This window comes from Eubalaena glacialis, chromosome 16, assembly GCF_028564815.1.
Source record: "Eubalaena glacialis isolate mEubGla1 chromosome 16, mEubGla1.1.hap2.+ XY, whole genome shotgun sequence".
Taxonomy (NCBI): Eukaryota; Metazoa; Chordata; class Mammalia; order Artiodactyla; family Balaenidae; genus Eubalaena; species Eubalaena glacialis.
Window position 1 is genome coordinate 62565341 of NC_083731.1, and position 20652 is coordinate 62585992.

A 20652-nucleotide genomic window follows, 5' to 3' on the forward strand; every position below is an offset into this window, starting at 1 on the left:
ATAAAATAAAGCTTTTTGGATATGCATGTGTATACTAGAAAGAAAATCAAAAGAATGTTTGCACTACTAAGTTTAACATTATAACTAGTACTAGGGCTGTGTGAGAGGAAAACTGGTTGTTTTAGAACTACATACTTGACTTCAAACATACTGGTACTGTTCTACGTGGCTAAGCAATTGCAGATGTGAGTGAGTTAAAGATCTGGAGATCAGAAAATTATTTTGAATTAAGTGGACTCCATGTAGTCGCAGGGTCATTAAAAGTGGAAGAGGGAAGCAGAAAAGTGAGTCAGAGGAACATATGAGTGTGTGAGAAAGGCACAGAGAGATACAGGTCTGTTGACTTTGATGACAGAAAAGGGACAATGAGCCAAGGAATATAGGCAGCCTCTAGTAGCTGGAAAAGGCAAGGAAACAGATTCTCCCTTACAGCATCCAAAAGGACCACCATCCTGACAACACCTTGATTTTAGTCCAGTAAGACCCAGTTTAGACTTCTAATATCCAGAGCTCTAAAATAACAGAGTTGAGTGGTCTTAAGCCACTAAGTTTGTGGTAATTTGTTAGGGCAGCAATGGGAAATGTCCATCTCTTCAGTTCTAAATGAACTTCGGGAACTTCTGGAAAGTCAAAAGGAAGAAAGTACAACAAATGCTGCTCCCTGCAGCTTCCACCATGTCTACCACCACTGCTTAAAGTGTGGTTAACTTGTACAAGGCGTTTTGCAAAAATTGACTACATAAATCCTGTATTTAAATTCAACAAGAAATCCATGGGGTGAGAATCTTTATTTCCTTTTGACAAATAAGGAAAACAAGGTTCTTATGAGTTAAGAGAATTATCAGTTGTTAAAAGCCACACTGCTTGTTAACTTATACGTGAATAAAAATTCAATCATAAAAATAAATTTTATTTGTGAAATTCCAAGAGATAAAGTGATGTGTTTAATTAGTAATTCAATTAATTATTTGTATTAAATTCATACATTATTATGCATACATTTTTGTTATAATTAACATAGCTATGGATATAATTGTGTGTATAAACTTGTAATTGTATTAAAGAACATCTATCAGATTAGTCAACATTTACAAAAACATTAATCACAGGTAAAAATTTCTCAAAATGTGGGCATGAATCCTAAGAAAAGTTACCAATTAATTCTATAGAACTAGTCTTCAAATTCAAATCACTGTGAAAAAAGGAAAAGAATCAGTTTGGAATAGTTCTTATTCAACCTATTTTATGCATGTTTGGGGAATATTTAGTAATTCACTCTAAATTTTACTCAAATAGAACATTGTTGGGGGGGGAGGGAGTGTAATCTAGATATCTGAAATATATTTCTTATTTTTTCCAACAGATTCAATCACTATAACATTTTTATTCGATCCTTATACATGTGAAAATTTACTGAAGTGACAGAGGAGGTATGAATAAGCAAGTCAAAGAGAGAGAGAAAGAGAGAGAGACAGAGAGATCACAAGAGGGTGAGTTTGGATTGATGGAGGAACAACATGACAACATTGAGGAGAACAAGTTAAGTTACTGGCAATTTTTTCTCTATTGTAGCATTTATTTACTTATTTTTTAGGTTTATAAAAATGTCAAATCAAACACTGAGGAAAATGGTTTACAAATGCAGAACTCTAAAAAAATAAGATCAAAAGGAGATCAAAGACAGCATTAAAAAGATTAAGTTTAAAATGGTGGAAGGAGATCAACTCTTCATTTCAATCTTATTTAGCGTGAAATTCAAGGTCAAATTTCAACTATACACAGAAACATGAATTGATTTTAATGGCATGTATGGAAAAAAAATTGCCTCAAATACTGGATACTCAAAGATTCCAAGAAAGTAGTTATGCTTATTATGGTGTTATTGTTCTATGCCTCAAAACTGGAATTGTTTAGTAAAAGAGAAAGTATTTGAAGCAAGAAGAGTCAGGTTGGGACTTGGAGCTCTGGTGCAAAAGTTCCCCTATATCATGAAGCCCTAAAATTCATCCAAGCAGTCAGTGGTCAGTTTTAAAAGTACAAAATTATGCCATGTTTCTGTAGCTCACACTCCTCAGAAACAAAAGTGATAAATTCACGTGAAAGGTACAGGTGGGGAAATTGAATAATAAATACAAAAAATTGGTGTTTGCTTGCATTTGCTTTTAAAGATGCTAGCAAATAGTTATAAACTTTTATTACAAAAATAGAGTTGATCTAAATTCAACATATATCTTCAGCTTTATAAAAGTTCACACGCTCAGTGTTTACTCACTTATTCTAAACTTCTTTTTTCCTTGCATATACTTGATCGAATGCTTATGAATTTTCAAGTGGTCAGGATCAAATAAACATTGAAAAGTAAATAAAGGCACTTACAATACTATGGTGGATTTGTGCCCCAGCAGAGAATCTGTGAAGGAAATGTATGCTCATTAAACTAGACCTTCTCATAATTCTACTCTTCTTGAGAAACTTATCTTGGGTAATTAAGGGCTGGAAACTTCCTTTTGTTGATTGTATAGTATACATTATAGCAGCCTATCAGTTCATGCTCCTGAATATTAATATACTGAAATACTTCTATATACAGTCATTTGAAATTTGCTGTTTTGGCACAGGCACAACTGGCCTTGGAATTATTCTGTTTAGAAGTAAAAAAAAATGTTCTTACCTTCTTTTCTTTGCTTTTCTTTTTTTTTTTTTTTTTTAGGTAAGTAGTGAATTTATTTAGAGAGAAATACACTCCACAGACAGAGTGTGGGTCACATCAGAAGATGAGAGGCCTACTTTCTTTTTTTCAAGTTGCCTTGTCATGCATCTAATAAACATCATTACACCATTCCCGAGACTCCTTTAAGTACAAGTTTATCACATCCCTGACTCTCAGCACCACTGAGACCAAGGATGTGATGGGAATCTTTGATTGCATGTAGTGTGGATATTTGCTGGTCAAGGGTTTGAGAGAAAGCAGAGTATAAGGAATAGGACAAGGCTTGGAGATACCATGAAGTTTAAGAATGTGCAGTTTATATCAGATATAATTCGTAAGAACAGTTTCTTTACAATTTTTTTAACCAGCCATTTTGTTACAGCTTCATCAAAACAGCTGTTTCTGTTAGAGACCATCAGAAAACAGATGGTACTCTTAAAAGGTAATTAAAGAAAGTTTAGGGAAGGGGCTTTCACACATGTGTCATCAGGGTTAAGGGAAATGACATGGATTGCCGGAACACTCCAGAAGCAAAGCTGTGACCAACACAGCTCTGAACTCAGAGAGTGTAGTTACAGCTGAGTTCTGAACCCATTCAGTTAGAAGACAAGGGGATTCATTTGAATCTGATAGAGGCTAATATCTAGGAGCAAAAGAAGTAGTGGACAGCAGAGAGGAGTGGATCTGGGATGGAAAATAAGAATATCTAGCACAGTTCTCCCCTTGTGCCCTTCAGAATACACTTTTCTTTGTCTATCAGTTACCATATTGTCACTGCATGGTGTCAATGTAACCACAGTCCTACAGAAAATTTAAAATAAAACACTAGCCACCATCAGGATACATTTTTATATGACAGAAATGGAGGAAACAGCCATCGTGAAGGGAAACAAGTAATTAAAAACATAGATTATCCTTTTAGCCAAAAAAAAAAAAAAAAATAAGTGGGGGTCTTATCCTTGTTTTTGTTTATATATTTTCTAGTTTGTAAGATCAGATAATACCTGGATCATGATAGGCTGTTAGGATCCCATCATCACGAAATGGCTCATGGTCAAGGGTTTGGTCTCTGTTGGGGTCCAAGATCCAGCATGGAGCTGCTTTTCAAATGTGCAATAGTGTTTCCTGAAGAAGAAATAGCCTTATTCCTAAGCCCAGGCATCTGTGTTATGATTACTGTATTGAGGCTTGTCAGAGGCTCCTACAATCTCCACATCTCCCAGGAACTTCCAGTGCTACACAACTCAAGTAGCAGGTCAGTTTACCTGCAGCTTGGACTTGCTGTGGAAGTCCTCATGCAGATACTTTTTATACTCTTTCAAAAACAATATAACATATAAGTGTGTTCTCTTGACAACTGCCATGGCTTCTATATTCAAGGAAATACGTTATTTTCATCAGAAACAGGTATCAGATCATTTTAAGATTTCCTGGAACAAACCCTAAAAAGGGTTTTTTTTCTTTACTTCCACCCCTGCTCCTTTCTACCCCAACTCTCTCTTGCTTTTTCCTTATTATTTTCCCAACTGCTTCCCACAAGAAAGTACTCAGCTCATTTTAGTGCCAAAGGTAGGCAAACTGAGGTCACCAATATAGTTTCTGAAAGGGGAGAAGTCTGCTCATTCATGCAAGATAATTACTTCTTTTGCTTTACTGTCTCAAAGAATGATGATAGCTCAAATGACGGTGAAAGCTCAACCTCTTCAGGATGTGACTTTATTTTAGCATTTCATTTTAAATTGTGGTCTGTACCACAGAATCTTAATCAAGTACTTTGAGAAACTTTTGGTGGAGTAACGCTTCTAGCAGTGGTACAATTCACGTTAGGTTTTCTGTATTAATTAGAGCAATATGATTGGCAGGGCTAGGATGATATAATGTCTGTTTTATGCACTGCAGCTGGGTTTAAAATGGTTGGATATGCAATGAGGAGAAGCAGGGGTTATGATGTGAAAATTTACTTCACTGATTTGAATATTTATCTTATTGTAGACCTCCTAGGAGATTTCAAGTTTAACTCAACATATGGTCTGTAAATTTAAAATTAAATTTATTTGTATAAAGTTGACACAATAGGAATTAAGCTCAAATGAAGGATATAAGCATATGGTGGACTTTCTACTAATTGAGAGACATGCTATGAGAAGTAAGTAGAAGAAGGGTTTGGTAGCTGTAGTTTCATTTTTATGACTATGTAACTGAACAAATTACTTATATTCTTATTTGGTTGTTATTCTAAAGTGGAGGTGAAAATTTTTTTTTACTAAAGCACACTTAAGGAAATAATTGTTCCACTTAAAAAATATGTAGCTTTTTATATAGGTATATATTTTCATATATATAAACATGCATTTACACACTCAGGCATTTATACACATACATATTTCTGCTTGCCCAATGGATATTCCTCTTTTTATCAGCTTTTTGAAGTGTAATTGACACATAAAATTGTAAGATATTTAAATTGTACAATGTGATGATTCAACTTACATATACATTGTGAGATATTCCCCTTTAATAAGATAGTAAATTTCCACCTGGTAGGAATCTCTCATCTCTGGACATCTTTGGTGGGAGGCATTACTGAACCTACCACACACCGCCCAGTAACTATTCAGCTTTCCCTAACCTAGCTTCTGCTCCCATCACTCCATGAATAAATAAATTCACCAAGGATCTGAATATCTTAAATGCAGAAACTGTTTTCAGTTCTCATATTCTTCCTGGCAACTGAATCAGTTGACAACTTTTTTCCAAGAGAAGTTTTCTCCTTGAAACATTCTCTTTCCTTAGCTTCCTTGACACTATACTCTCATGGATTCACTGGTTCCACTTTCCCTTTACTTATGTTTCTTACTTAACCATATTCAAACAAAGAACACACTTTCCAGAACTGATTCGTACTCATAAACATGGTGACTGTATTTTCCTCTTGTCTTCCCCCTTTCTACCTGGTTGTTCTCAGAAATGTAGACACAGGCTTTAATCTGAATGGTTTATTTGTTGTAAATTAAACATTGAGTGGAATGGCTAAGGGTCATCAGCTTTCCAGACAGTACAAAAATTTTTATTTCTGCTTGATAAAGTGACAGAACAACAAAATAGATATTCTGCCACCCTTTGTCCGAGCTTCTTCACTTCTGGCTACATCCAGGCTCCTTCCTGATTTAGCTAATACAGCCAGGTCCACTACATCAAAGAATAGCTCTGAACAAACTCTGCCAGCTTCCTGAACAATATAGTCATCACACAAAATTTAGGCTTCCAAAATAGCTGTTTCTGAATACTGAGATTACAAGAGTTCTATTTCCTTTGTACCTAGATCATTTCCCTGGGCTTTCTTATAAGTCAACAGTGTGTGTAGAATTCTACTAAGAAAAATGGTGATAGCAGAGTTGTCCAACAGTCTGTTTTCTCGCCTCATTTTCCATGATTCCTCCCTCGCACTTGTGAGAGGAGACATGGGTTCTCTCTGGGTGTTTTTTGGTTTGGTTTGTTTTTTTTAATCCATTTGTTTTTTATAATTGTTTCCATTTCTAGCCTACAAATTTTGGGCTGTGAGGTGAAACTTTTCTTCTATTTCTGTGGCTGTAATGAGATTTTTCTGTTGGCTGGGAAATTTTCTTTTGGTATTTCAACACCAATCTTGGAACAAAAGAGTTGGATATCTCTGTTCAAGCTGCTGCTATTTTGGAAACACCACCACACACTAGAACTTTTTTTTTTTTTTTGATATATGACTTTTGCCAATTTTTTTCAATGTGCATGCCAAAGAAAATTAGAGGGATCTCTACTATCAAGCTGTGTGATTCTTTATCATCAGTTCTTAAATGTGACTTACAGTTTCCCTTTGTATAATCCAGGATAAAATGTATTCCTTTAAATAGTTCAGAAAGTGTTTTGAGATCTACAGTGAAAAGAAGCCCTAACATTCATACATGGATGAATTTATAATATTCATTTGGGCAGCAATTCAAGTATGTAGTTTGTAAATAAATGAGAAGGAGTAAAATATTTTGGAGAAGAGATTCAAACATACCTCAAAAACAATGAGAGTTAATAGAAAATAGATAAAGTGTACATGTAAAACATACATATATACATATACATTTGAAAAAAAAGAGAGCCACAGTATTTTTATACAGATTTTTGATTTTAGAATAAGTGAAAGCAAATCATTTTTATGGGAGTGCTGATTTTCCTCATTAAGGCCTGATTTGGAACTTATGGAAAAAATGTGATTTGATGTAATAAAAATGTGATAGGAATGGAAAGTGGATTTTCATTCCTATTCCACAAGGTACATTGTGGCTCTGAAATTTATTATACAAAATTTCAAAAATGGCTCTCAGAGAAAGAGAAATAGCACATCCTTGCAACAGAAAGAAAATCTGTTGGAAATTGATATTTCTATTCTAGGAAACTTTAATCCAACTGGCTGTGTGTGTGAAATAATGAGCCCAAGTGTCAACAGACATTTTTCTCCAGTAGCAAAGGTCACAAGCCTTCAGTTGTCCACACGGCAGCTGTTTTGCTTTCAGGGTACATGAGCCTCATTTGAAAAGTCTTTCTGTGTGATGGCTACTCTGTCTTCCTTAGAACACAACATATCTCAAGGGTGAGGGTGGCACATCCCAATGCTGAATTTGGACAGAAATCTTAAGAAATACCATTTTATGGACAATTGCAAAATGGCATTTGGCCATTTCAAGTAATATCCCAGTACAGTTCCACTTCAAGGGTGGTGTCATTTTAGATAATGGTTAAATACAATTTATTTTTTCCCCAAACGCTGGGAAGTCTAATTCAATTATACATTTAAATGACCTATGAAATGTTGTGATAGTTAAATTTATGTGTCAGTGTGACTGGGTAACAGGGTACCCAGATTAAACGTTATATCTAAGTATTTCTAGATTGGATTACCATTTAAATTGGTAGACTCAGTAAAGTAGATTGCCCTCCCCAATATGGGTAACATCATCCAAAGCATTGAGGGCCTGAATAGAACAAAAAAAAAGAGGAAGGGAGGATTTACCCCTGTCTGCCTGCCTGCTGAGCTGTGACCTCCATCTCCTCCTGTCCTTGAACCAGACTATTGGTTTTATTTCTCTGGAGAACGCTGATTAATACAAGTATGCAAGAATATTATACTTTTCATGCTAGCTAAATAATATAAGTAGATGAAAAATTTAAATATCTCTGGTGCAGTTTAAGGAGAACTAAATAGGATCTCCTGCTGACAATTATGCACCTGCCAAAGCCTCACCTTCTTCATCACTTAGGGCCTTGTTGTTATTTCAAAATTTAACAATTTCAGATCTATTTCTTTGAATCTGTGGGTACATCTCTAGTATGATTGTTAAAATATAAAGGTAGCAATATGTGATATATCATCTTATTATTTGTCATCCTGAGAGTAATTAGAAAGGGTAACAACCTCAGTGCTACTTAGAGTTATGGGAACAGAGGAGTATGATAGAAACACAGAGAGTGTAGAAGGCAAATTTTGTCTTGTGAAATAAAATTAATATTTTATGGCAAGACGAGAAAAATCTAAACATAAAAATTTTGCTCTGCCCTTTGCCCTCCTCTTCCCCCCACATTGTGCATTGTGTATCTGCATTATGTATCAACCAGACCTCCCACATCATCAGGAGTATCTGCTCAACCATAAAGAGCAACATTTTCCTAGCATCAACAAGACAACTCCTTAAAAGATAATATCCCTTCTTGATCTTGTAAGGGGTCACATAACCCACTGCAATGATGCTTAGATCTGGATTATGTAAACTGTCAATAATACATCATTTGACGTATAGCCCCCTGTCTCAAAAAACTTATATAACTCTGCCTTGACTTCTAATGGACGAGACAGTTCTCATTCTCAGAACTTTCTGAGATGCTCTGCCCTTGTTATAATCCTCAAATTTGGCTTGAATAAAAATTTCCATTTTTTTCTTAGATCAACTTGTTAATTTTTTGTTGACAGTTTCTATCACGATTTTCCTGGAGAACTGACTCTAATTGTTATAACTGCAGAGTCAATGTCACAAAATGATGAAGAGTATCATTCTAGAACCAAATTACCAAGGTTTGAATTTTAGCTAGAACAATTTCTAGTTGTGTGAATTTGGCCGTTATTTAACTTCTTTCTGCCACTGTTTCCTCATTTGTAAAATGTGGATGATGATAATGCATTTCTTACAGGGTTATTGTAAATATTAAATATATTAACAAGTAAAAAATGTAACAGTGCATGGCTCATTTTAATTAAGACATAAATGTTAGCAACTTTCAAAAAATAGTGAATATTAATAATACATACATGGCTATTGAGCTACATATTGCTTAGACTGAAATCTGCCAAGAACATATAGCATATATATATTTATTTATTTATTTCATTATACATTTATATAAATTTATAGATATATATTAATGATAGTATTTTCTGCAAATGGATTCCCAGTAATATTGTTTCTGGCTAGTTTTACTTATGTTTATATATGAATTTGAGACTTCTACACATACACCAAAAAAATCAATGAATGCTTACCAAGTTGTGTTTAAGTGTATGCCATTTTAAGATCTTTCTAAGCATCTTAACTCCACAGACTAGTATAAATGTGAGCATATGTTCCCATCCCTTTATGACATATTAAACATTTTTAATTTAAACTTAACAGTTTTCAATTTATTTAGCTCATATTTTCATGCAGCTTTCATCTACTTAGAGATAAAACATGTACTGTACATATGTTTAATTATTTCAAATTCCAAGAAACACATAAATTTTATAGTGACATAAAATGTACTTGTCATAGTTTTTATTATTTAATTATGTTCTATATAATTAAGAAGAAATAAAACTAACAAGAATAAAATAATTTTCCATCACTTCCCAACCATTAAACCACATAGGCCTTATTTTTTTCTTCATTCTTCATTCAAATGTCATAAAATGATTTTATTTAGAAAAGATATCCTAATAATTTACTTGCATCATGATCTGCAATTACGGCAAAGCCATTTCTAATATTGGTGGTAGTAGGTAGAGTATAATTTTAATAATATTTTATGAAGCTGCCATCCAATGTTGGTTACTGAGCTTTATGGCTCCTTGTTGTGTTTGTAACAAATCGTTTTCTTCAGTGAAATACCATAAATAATTGTAATGGATACTTCATCATTTTCATTTATTTCATTTTGGTTTACTTAGGTTACTATGTTTATACTGTTTGATGCTTTACCTGTCTTTACTATACCTACTTTACCAAATCAAGTACTGTACATATATATGCATTCATACTTATCTCAGTTATACATTTCATGACTGAATTTTCGTATAAAATAACCTCAGAATAAAAGTCCTTTCTTTCTTTCTATATTCAATATCTTTATATCTAATACATAAGTGTGTGTTATCCAAGGTGTCAATCTAAGTTTTTAAACTTACTAGGAGATGCGACCATGTCAAAGTAGAGCCAAATGACTTGAGGCCTGGTAAACCATTTAATCCTCACAACAAAGAATCTATGAGGAAGACAAGCCAGGTGCTAATTTTCCTATTTAGAATGTGAGAAAGCAGACACGACACACTTTAATGATTTTAAAATTTGAATCCCATGGAAGAAAATGGACATATTCAATTGAACACTAAGAATCAAAAGACATTTTTATATCAGAAATCATCCAATAAGATGGCAGAAATTAATGCTAACACAAGAGTATTTACAATAAGTGTAAATGGGGTATATTAGTTTCCTAGGACTGCTGTAACAAATTACTACAACTTGGGCTTAAAACAACAGAAATGTATTCTCTCACAGTTCTGTAGTCCTGAAGTCTGATATCAATGTGTCAGAAGGGCTGTGCCCCTTCCAAAGGCTCTGTTCCTTTCCTTTCCCAGCTTCTGGTGGATCCAGGCATTCCTTGAATTGTGGTTGCATCAATCCAATCTCTACCTCCATGGTCACATTGCCTCCTCTTTGTCTTATGTCTTGTACTCTGTGTGTCTGCCCTAAACCTTCCTCAGGCTTTCCCTTAAGATATATATGATCACACTTGTGGTTCACCTGGATAATTCAAGATATATTTCTCTTTTCAAGAGCCCTAACTTAATCACATTTTTTTTTTCAGTAATATTCACAGGTCCTGGGGATTTGGATGTAGACATATCATTTTGAGGACCATCATTTAGTCCATTACATAAGGAAGCCCCATCAATCAGAAGAGATATTACATAAGGGAAAAAATCCAATATATTGTCTGTAAGAAATTCACCGAACTAAAAAGGATACATAATTCTGAAACTACATTGTTAAAGCCAAATACAACAGGCAAACATAAACCTCAAAATAACTCAATACAGTAATTCTAATATTAAATTATATATAATTTAAGCTAAATTATCATAAGTAGTAATACTTTAAATACTTGTAAATGAAAAAGATTTAAAAGTTATAACAGCTTTAAATATATATACACCTTATATACATAGCTTCCGATAGTATTAAAAAAAAAACTAAAAAATTGAAGATGGAAAGAGCAAATAAACTATTGTAGTTTTAAATTTACCTCTCAAAAAGAGATGTACTAATCACATAATAAAAAGGAAAGGTATATACAAAATTACTACAATGTTATTAATATGCTTGAGACAAGAAAATATGGAATAGAGAGAAACTTTCTTAACTTGTCCCAGTGTGTAAATAAAAAAATTAATAACAAATGTTATTTCTTGGTTTTTTTTTTCCATTTGTGGTAAGGGTACTTAACATTATACCTACCCCTTTAGCAATTTTTTAAGTATACAATATTGTATTTTTAACCAGAGGCCCTATGTTTGTTGTTCAGTAGATCTCCAGATTTTTTACCTTGTATAAATGAAACTTTGTATCCCTTCATTGACATTGCCTCATCTTCCCTTCTTCCTAGCCCTTGGAAAGTACCATTGTACTCTCTACTTTTATGTTTGATTAACAAACATGATTCTTAATGAAAAATTATTGGAAATATTTCCCATAGGGTCTGAAACAAGATAAAGATTCTTATTGCCACTACTAATAAACATAAGATTAGAATTTACAGGCAGAAAAATTATTTTTAAAAATAAGATATAACAGCTACAAAAATTGGTAGGCAAAAGTCAAAGTACTATTATTTGTAGAGGTTATGATTATCTATATAGAAACCTCAATTGGATCAAGAGACATTTCTAGAACTCTGAAAAAATTTAGCAAATGTTTTGTATGAAAGGTCAACTTATAAAACCATCTGTATTTTTCTGCACCATCAATAGTTAATTAAAATATAATAGAAAATGAGATATTATTCATAACATCAGGAAAAAAATAGTAAAAATAGATAGTTTTTCTTATCATAGGCAAACCATAATGCCATGGTTTAAGCAAGACAGAGTGAAATTGACTGGTACAAGATCTTATAAATCATGAGTGTAGTGGGCTGCATGGTGACCCCTCCCCCCAAAATATAGGTCATGTCCTAATTTCTGGACCCGTAAGTATTACCTTATATGGTAAAATAGTGACTATTAGCTTATGTGGCAAAAATAGTTGTTAAGAATCTGGAAAGGAAGAGATTATCCTGGATTATGAAAGTGAGCCCTAAATGCCATCACAAGTAAAACAGAGGCAGAGGAAAATTTTATACACAGTTACACAAAGGAGAAAGTGATATGAAGATGGAGCAGAGAGAGATGCAGCCATGAGTCAAGGAAAGACAAAAGCAACAATAAACTGTGAAAGACTGCAGTCCTACTGACACCTTGATTTCAATTCCGGCCCCCAGAACTGGGAGGGAGTACATTTCTCTTATTTTAAACTACTCTGTGATAATTTGTTACAAGTGGTTCTAAAGGATGTGTTTTCTTAGCGGATTCTCGGTTTTCTGGAATTGGTTCTATAATCTGATTAGAGGTACATATTACTCTATTTCCACTAACAAAGAGAACATTGGTAGCCCATGGTGGGGTGTAGCCTTAGAGATGCACAAAATATCACCATTGGGATCTGTTAACAAATACATATATATATATAAGGTAAGACTCTAGGTAACTATGTATTTCATACTTTAGAACATTTGGCTTAAAATAAGGAGTATACTGAGAGTGGCTGGTTGTTCCTAACTGCAGTGGAGAAACTGGGAGAAAGAAGGGATGAGCACATCAAATTCCTAGTTCAAGCCCTGAGTACATTACCTGAAAGCTTCTATTCTGCCCTGAAACAAACCCTGTTTCCTGTGGCTATAGGACTGATATTCTAAAAACAATTACAGTGTCACATCCTGTGAATGGTAGATCATAACACAAACTGAATTCTCGACCATCTCAATAGGATATCTTCTGTTAAAGAGAGGGCATTCATTAGGAAGGAATGGGATCTTGAAAATTGGAAAGGCAAGATCCTGGTAAATCTGTGAACATTGAACTCCTAAATTCTGTTGAGTCTTCTTTGATAATAAAAGCAGTCTTTCTTTCACTACAGACTGAGGAGGTTAACCGTGATTTGCCTGAAGAAACTAATGGCCTATTTTGAAGTGGTTGCCTTTGAAGACATTGCTGATTCTTCTCAGGACCCATCCACAACATCTCTCTTAGCTTCTAGACCTATAACTACACTCAAGTCCCAGCAGGTCATAAAGGGTGAAGTAAAACATGTGTCCTACAAGGAGGTATACTGCATGCCAATGGATATAGACAGAAATCTAGGGAATACGTGTAGGAAAGGATAAAAAGAGTGAAGGAAAATGGTGAAAAGAATATATAGTTGGTTCACTCTGGATTTATTAATATGGGCCAAGTAAGCAAAGGTTCTGGATTCAATTTTTCAGGTTGATGGGTTAGAAAGAGCTTTAACAGTGTGTTTAGTTGGTTGCCTGAAACATGGATCAAAAAATAGCTTATAGGGCTTCCCTGGTGGTGCAGTGGTTGAGAATCTGCCTGCCAATGCAGGGGACACGGGTTCGAGCCCTGGTCTGGGAAGATCCCACATGCCGCGGAGCGGCTGGGCCCGTGGGCCACAGTTACTGAGCCTGCGCGTCTGGAGCCTGTGCTCCGCAACAAGTGAGGCTGCGATAATGAGAGGCCCGCGCACCACGATGAAGAGTGGCCCCCACTTGCCGCAACTAGAGAAAGCCCTCGCACAGAAACGAAGACCCAACACAGCCATAAATAATAAATAAATAAATTAAAAAAAAAAAAAGTTGAGGAATTAAAAAAAAAAAATAGCTTATACTACATGAAGCTAAAATGCAAGAACTTCTCTGATATACTGTAGAGGAAGGTGTTGAAAGGCTTAGGAATATTGGAATGTTAAAGTACATTAATCATGGAAGAGTTGCTCACCCACTTCAAGAGGGTCCAGAAAACACACCTTTCACATTACTTTGAGAAATCATTTGTGAGGTGAGCCTCAGCATCTTTGAAGAGATCCTTGGTATCTCTTCTCTGTAGGCCAGAAATTACAGTGGAAAGTGCTGCTAGTGCACAGAGATCCTTACATACAATGGGGGTAACTGGATCCCGGAGTGGCAGGAAACAATGGGCAGAACTCAGTCACCAGAGACAAGGTGAGTCTGGTTGCCATAATGGACAATGGAGTCAAAGCAGTAACCAGAATAGTTGAGAAAGAGATAGGGAGTCTATGAAATTCTGACTTTATGAAATGTAATCAGAGCTTTAGATTGAGTTAGACAAAAGTCTAACTTTAATCACCAAAACAGAGAACTATGTCCCCTCGATCAATTCTCAGATGTGAACCCATTTATAAACCCAGAATTTCTTGAATGAAAAGGCTAACTCCTCTTGAGAAAGAATCCAGCTACATCACCAAAATTCATACTGTCTATCTTTCTCCCAGGTTTCTTGAAAGGGACATATGCCCTTTTACCAGATTTACTAAGGATTGGGGAAAAGGAAATGTTCAGATTTTTTGAGGATTACTGAATATTGGCTCTGAAATGACACTAATTCCAGGAGATCTATAAGTCATTGTGGTCTATTACTCAGAGTAGGGGTTTATTAAGGTCAGGTGATCAATGGTGTTTTAGCTCAGGTCCATCTTATGTTGGGTCTAGTGGGTCCCTGAGTCCACCCTGTGGTTATTTCTCCAGTTCTAGATTGTTTAATTGGAAGAATCCACACACTGGTTCCTTTACCTGTGGAGTGAGGTAGGAAAGGCCAAATGGAAACCACTAGGACTGCCTCTAATTAGGATAAATAGTTAACCAAAAGCCATGTCACATTTATGAAAGTATTTCTGAGATTACTGCCACTATCAGGGACTTGAGAGGTGCAGAGGTATTGCTTCCCACTGCATCCCTATTCAACTTGCCTTATTTATCCTGTGCAGAAAACAGATGGATTTTGAAGAGTGACAGTGGATTTTTGTAAAATTAACCAAATGGTGGCTCCAATTGCAGCTGGTCTTCCAGATGTGATTTCATCACTTCAGCAAATTAACACATCCCCTGGTACCTGGTATGCAGCCAGTGTTTCTTTCTTGATACCCAGTAGTAAAAAATACAAGAAGCAGTTTGCTCTCACTGTTCTACCTCAAGGGTTATCTCCAGCCTTAACATTATAATTTAGTCTTTAGGGACCTTGATCAAATTTCCATTTCCCAAGACATGACATTAGTTTATCATATTGGTGAGATTGTGCTGATTAGATCTAATGAGCAAGAAGTAGCAACTACTCTAGACTTAATGTTAAGATATTTGCACGTCAAAAACTGAGAAATCAATTCCTCAAAAACTGAGAAATCAATTCCACAAAAACTCAGTAGACTTCCACTTCAGTAAAATGTCCAGGGGTCCTGCAGTGGAGGGCATTTCAAGACACCTCTTCTAAAGTGAAGGATAAGTTGTCACATCTGTCCCTTTCTATAACCAAAAAAAGAGGCTCCATGTCTAGTGGGCATCTTTGGATTTTGGAGGCAACATATCCCTCACTTGGGTGTGTTACAGTGGGCCATTTACCCAGTGACCTGAGGAATGCTAGTTTTGATTGCGGCCCAGAACAAGAGAAGACTGTACAACAGGTCCAGGCTGTCAAGCCAGGTGCTCTGCCACGTGGGCCATAAGATTCAGGAGATACCGAAATTCAAATTACTAACATGTTTATAAGGAAATGCTCATTTTCACTAAGGATTAAAGTAGTGTAAATAGAAAAGGAATAAGTTAAGAATTTATGAACACCAGATTGGCAAAAGATAGAAAGTCAGATAACATCAAGTTTTGACAAATATATGGAAAAAATGCATAGTGTGCAGTAAAGAGTGTAACTTAGATGATTAGCCATCACAGAGAGAATTTTGAAAGTAATTATTAAAATTAAGTATACCTAGAACCTCTAACACCCCTATCACTAGTATCAGTCTGAAAAAATATATATTTGCACATTTATTGCATCATTTTTTTCTGGTAGAGGGAGTTGGAGACAACCTAAGTTCTCATCACTAGAGAACTAAAGCAAATGTGAAATATGCAGTGTTAAGAACACGAACTCAATGTACTCTCAGAAGTACCAATAGATCTTATAGAGTATACTGCTGAGAGTAATAGATAAGAAAAATAATGAGCTCTCAAGCAGGACATCATTTCTGTACATCAAAAATACATACAGAGACAAAGGAACATGTTATATTTTAGAATAATGTATGTATCTAAAGGTATATATCAAACACATTCAAAAGGGTGTTTGTGTGAGGGAGAGGAATAGGAATACGATTGGGGAATATGGATGAGAAGGAAATAAGAATAATTAAAATAAAACTAATGATAATTAATAACTGATAGTAGTGTGCAACAATCTGAAGAATTGACCAACTTAAATGTCTAATAGTCATTTAAATGAGAGAGAGAGAAAGCAAGAGATACAAACTACTATTAGGAATTTTAAAATTAATAGTATATTTATATGTTTAACAATGTATATTAACATTTTAAATGCATACCATTTACTCAACAACATATTTACAGCTATTTATTATAAGAGAATTAGGCTGTGGCCAAAGTTGTGTTATACGACATTTATCCAGAAAAGTGAAAAGATAAGAAACCTAAAACATACACTAATATGGGATTAGTTAATTACAGGAGTGGTTAAATAAAATATAAAAGACTTAATGAAAGCAAAACTTACAGATTGTGGAGATACTGAGCAAAATAAACATGGATTTTATTTTTATGTTAAAAAACTGATTACAAACTAGAATATACAGAATATATACAAATTTATGTAATATACATAAGGAGTGACCGAATATGTAGAAACAAAATTCTGATAGTTGTTTTATCTTAATTATGAAAACTAAACAAACATGCATTAATGACTCAATAAAAAAGACAATTATTCAATTAAAAAATACAACTCTGATATATATCTTTCATCAAAAACTAGTAATTATTTAAGATATAAGTAGCTACGATATCTGTACTTTTATAACAATTATTGAACTTTATTACTTCCATATTATTATTATTATTACTGTGAACTTCAGACATGTAACTTTTCAGTGGCTTATTAAATACTTACCATATTGTTATGTAATGTCGATACAAGGGAAAAAAGGTATTTCTACCTTAGAGAAACCCATGGTAGAGACATGTATTTGTAAATAGATAAATTAGTACTAAAAGACAAAGACTCAACAAAGAAACATGGTGTAAGTGTTTCTGAATCCTGGAGATGTATTATTATGTCCTATGTGTCCTTACTTATGAGGCAAAATAATATGGAAATAGAATAATCTGAGAGAATAATCTGAGAATGATGCTTGCTTTGGCAGCACATATACTAAAATTAGAATCATACAGAGAAGATTAGCCTGGATCCTGTGTAAGGATTCTTGAAGTGTTCCATATTAAAAAAAATAATAATAATCTGAGAATGATTAAGGCTAAATCTGAGATAAACCAACCTGGTTGTGCAATTGACTGGCCTCTTTAGGAACGGTCTTCCTTCCAGATCATGGTGTCCAAAGATATCATTTGCTATACCTTAAACGTAATAAAAGCAGTCACCTGTTGGAAAGTTTTAGTAAGTGTATTTAGGTAGAAGTGACACCCAACCAGTTTCTAAAGCTCTTTGGAAAATCCCATGCCCTTGAGTGAGAGAGATCGAAAAGGCAAAGCTGGGTGTAAGGACCCAGCATGATTGAGCTACATGGTACAAGTTAGAATTCAAGAAATCCCTCCACAATGGGGAAGAAGCACACAGAGGTTCTGAGTGTAACAGACTGAGGTTGTAAGGCCCACTCACTGTAGCCAAAGCTGGTGTTGAGGTTGGCTTCAGTATGAAGAGTAAAGCTGTCAATTCAGATGTTATTAACACAAAGCAAAGAGCATCAATAAACATTTCTGAGAAAGGTGTTTAGTGAATGCTCTACTATAGTCCACATTTCAAAAATGTTCAAACCATAGTAGAACCAATGAACAATGCAATCGAAGAACATAAAGTTAATATAGTCTTTCAGTTTTTCAACAGATTGACAGTATACAAGAATCACTTATCAAAGAGACTCCTCTGAAACGAACATGTATAAGAGTGATTTTTTGGAAACAAAATAAAACTTGTTTTTGTATTTTCTCAGAATAAAAGCCTGGCAGGTCGTTTGGGCTATTTTTTTTTTATGACTATTTGCAAATGGAGACAATATTTTGTTTTTGTGGACTATCTCATTTTTAGCTAGCAGTCGTGTTAATAGAATACTGCAAAACTGAGGTCCATACATCTAACTATCCTCAAATACATTTCTAGCCATAATCCTTCAAAACTCCGTATAAAACTCACCTCCTTCATTGAACCTCATTTCATTTGTTAACCAATGAAGTGGGTATTATCAAATTAAAATATATCAGCATGCATATAAATGTTAATTTGTTCTAATATGTGGTCTTCAGTAGGATTTCTAAGACTTTCATTTGATTAGCTTTTTAAATAAAATCTTTCAGCGTCTTAAGATTATTTTTATGGCTTATAATGTACATAACACACCCTCAAAATATATTGATTCTTGTAATAATATAAGATCCATGTCCTTCATTTATGCCAGCTTACAGATCACCCTCAAGTGCTTTGATTTTACAGTTTTTCCCTGGCAGTTAATTTAAAGTTAGAACATTGGTCTTCCAAATCTGATGTTTGTGTGATTGGTGTATTGTAATGAAATTTTATTGACCTTTATCTTGTTTTTGTGCTCACTGGCTCATCAGATGCTGTGCTGTCAAAAAAAGAGCATTAACAACTTCTCTACCACTCTGTCTACAGTGTATCTTTTGCAAGAATATTGCTGATCAGTTCATGAATAGTTCTTAGCTTGGTTACAGCCTTCAACTCACTATAACTTTATAGCCTTCAGGGAGCTATTTGTCTTCGCATTTCCTAATCTTGTGATTTATATACTAGTAAGCCCAAGGGCTACTTCTCATCCCTAAGGTGGCTACACACACTCTCTCTTTATTTTGTTGCCAAATCTGCCTTTTCCCTCTTTTAAAGTAACCATTACTTTCTATATTCTTTGAGGACACTTTTTTTTCAAGACCGGCCCAATTTTTCTTGCTGGCTCTAAAGAAAACCTATTACTAAGCTACTATTAAGTCCTGTTAGTATATATTCTGATCACTATGAAGAAGTAGCCAGGGGATGGCACTTTTATTTTTAAATATTCTTACAAATATTCTGGACTACTGAGAATCTCAGCCTTTAGTTTCTACCTGTTAATTTCTACTTCATTCAAGAAAATGTACATTTAAGAAAATTTAGCATAAAATTATTACTCTTGCTTTCTGGATTTAAATTTAAATCCAGTGTTTACATTTTTAAGCCTCACCTTGAACTAAGGTTTTGTTATCTCCTGTTCTTATTCATCACCTTTATCTATGAATGTCCTTCTACTCAACAATTGCATGACCTCCTCAAAACAAACATATCATTTCAGAACAGTGAAGATCTTCTAGGCTCAAGTGGGTAACTTAGATTTATACACACATAGACACCCATTGCCACAAGAATGTATATTTGTGTGTATGTACTCACATGTGTATACATACATGCATGTATATGCATGCATATATAATTAAATATTTATTTTCTTTATTATCTACATATGTTTATGAATATATGTGCATACAAATATACGTTTAATGCATGTGTATATTCATAAGTGTGTATCATGTATGTATGTGCCATTTCCCCTCTTATGTGACCATTCATACCATCACACCACACTACTTTTTAATTAATGTTCTTTGCTGAGAATGTCATGTATTTTTTTTTCAGCTTTATTGAACTATAATTGACAAAATAAATACTACATATATTTACAGTGCACAACGTGATGTTTGATATACATATACATTGCAAAATGACTAATACAATAAAATTAATTAACATATCCATCAACTCAAGTAGGTATCATTTGTGTGTGTGTGTGTGTGTGTGTGTGTTGATAACATTTAAGATTTACTATCTTAGCAACTTTCAAGTACAGTATTAATACAGTATTATTAACTATAGTCATCATACTGTACATTAGATCTCCAGAATTTATTCATCTTGCATAACAGGAATGGTATCTTTTAAAACTGAGAACACTGAAGTAATCAGGAGAAAACTTCCACAATTTTCCACTTAACTTCATGTGTTTGTGTCCATACACTATACCTTCTCCTACTTATATGGATTAAACTGCCCATGCTCCTAGCTAAGGACAACTTCTGCAGTTCACATTGGGCCAATCTTTTCTGATCTACTCAAGGATAATATTCCAGCAAGTTTACCCTTTCTTGAATTCATCAAATTATCCCTTTCTCCTGAACCATTTATGTAAACTTGCAAACATCCTGTATTTCAAAAAACTAAAAGAAACAACAAACTAATAAACCTTTTGACCATACTTTCCCCTCAGTTGAGATCT

The 20652-nt window shown here is 34.4% G+C and overlaps 2 pseudogenes; one reads left to right on the forward strand and one right to left on the reverse strand.

The window, feature by feature from the left end:
* LOC133076363 (breakpoint cluster region protein-like) overlaps positions 1–20652 on the reverse strand; it is a 54296-nt pseudogene that overhangs the window by 23644 nt on the left and 10000 nt on the right.
* LOC133076712 (U6 spliceosomal RNA) lies at positions 17512–17603 on the forward strand (annotated as a pseudogene).